At 36.8% G+C, this 1,604-nt stretch overlaps 2 non-coding genes across 2 annotated transcripts; both read left to right on the plus strand.

The window, feature by feature from the left end:
• The first annotated feature begins 817 nt into the window (after positions 1-817).
• Positions 818-890, plus strand: trnav-cac. Its single transcript has one exon. It is a non-coding gene; the product is annotated as a tRNA-Val (tRNA).
• A 399-nt stretch (positions 891-1,289) lies between these two features.
• On the plus strand, positions 1,290-1,362 carry trnav-aac. The gene has a single exon. It is a non-coding gene; the product is annotated as a tRNA-Val (tRNA).
• Positions 1,363-1,604: the final 242 nt, after the last annotated feature.

Consider the following 1,604-nt stretch of genomic DNA (forward strand, 5'->3'; position numbering starts at 1 on the left):
ATTTGCTAAAGTCTGTGAAGTTGCATAACTTCTTTAAAGATTTTATTCAAGGTTTACTTGAAGTAAATGTTTCAACATAGGTTGACTTAAAATAGTTCTACAGTAATTTTCAAACCCTGACTTTCACTTGTATTGACATTAGGAGCTTCATTATGCTGAAAGGAATTCCAAACTAACTTGCTTTGAAAGCTCCATTGTAAGCATGAAAATGAAGATAACCAATGAAGTATCTTTGGACTTCCGAATATGGGTCCATTACCAAAGTCAAAACGGAGGAAGTCAAAAAGAAGACAGGAACAAGGTAAGTTTGATAATTTACCTCTGATTGACCTTTATTGATTCCAAAGTGCAGCAGTCACCACATCTTCTTCACATGCAGGTCCTGGGTACAACCCCAAATGTAGCCAACCAGTACCAATGTTTTCCAGAGGTCAGTCAAGACCTATTGTTTGTTCCAGAAAGCAGTGTTGACGAGCAGTTCCTTTTCCTTGTCCTCTGGCCATACTGACAGGAAAGTTGTACAACCTTATCTTTCTCAAGACTGTCCCAGCTTTTGTACACAGCTAGTCCAAGTCTTCTACACAACACAATTGTGAGATAGTAAAATTGTTGATGTTATGGGTTTAAGTTGTAGAACAATCTTTGAAATTGTACAAGAGGTACATCGCACAAAGTGAAACGCAACAGTACGCAGCTGGCATACCTTTTTCCTTAGGAAACACACAACTGGACGATTGACTAAAATTGAGGAAACTGTGATCACGACTTTCAGAGACATGAGAAGTCACATTAAGTAAACAGATGGCAATTGTTGTAAGGTTCCATGGTGTAGCGGGCATCACGTCTGCTTCACACGCAGAAGGACCTGGGTTCAAGTCCCAGTGGAACCAAAACTTGTCAAAACAATTATATTGTTTCAATAAAACATTTAGATTTTACCAGCAGTTCCTTTTCATTGAAACTCATACCATACTACCAAGAAAGTAGTACACCTGTTCCTGCTTAAATTTGACTTGTTTATTAAAAAAAACATTACTCAAATCTTTCTACAAAACATAATAAAATTGTGAGTTCCTAATTTGTTGATGCTGCGGATTTTGGTTTTTGAAAAATCCTTGAACCTGTTCGAGAGATAGTATACAACAAATAAAAATCAACAGTACACAACAGGCAAATAGCTTCTTTTGGATACATAAGTAGATGAGATTAAATCAGGAAATAGTGACCACTGCAAAACATTTCCGCACATGAAAAACCACATTGACATGAACTGCTTTTGATTTTTGCATGGTTCTATGGTGTAGCGGGTATCACGTCTGCTTAACACGCAGAAGGTCCTGGGTTCAAACCCCAGTGGAACCATGACTCATGAATCATTGTAAGTTCCTTACACACAATTACTGCATCATGCTTTCCAGTTGATGCCACTTACATTGTACAAATTACATTTCACTTATGCAACCTAACACTCGCTGTTCATGTTACTAGGTTATGTACATTTGCTAAAGTCTGTGAAGTTGCATAACTTCTTTAAAGATTTTATTCAAGGTTTACTTGAAGTAAATGTTTCAACATAGGTTGACTTAAAATAGTTCTACAGTAAT

Source organism: Nematolebias whitei, unplaced genomic scaffold (assembly GCF_014905685.2).
Source record: "Nematolebias whitei isolate Nwh7 unplaced genomic scaffold, NemWhi1 Nwh_scaf_12402, whole genome shotgun sequence".
NCBI classification, from domain to species: domain Eukaryota; kingdom Metazoa; phylum Chordata; class Actinopteri; order Cyprinodontiformes; family Rivulidae; genus Nematolebias; species Nematolebias whitei.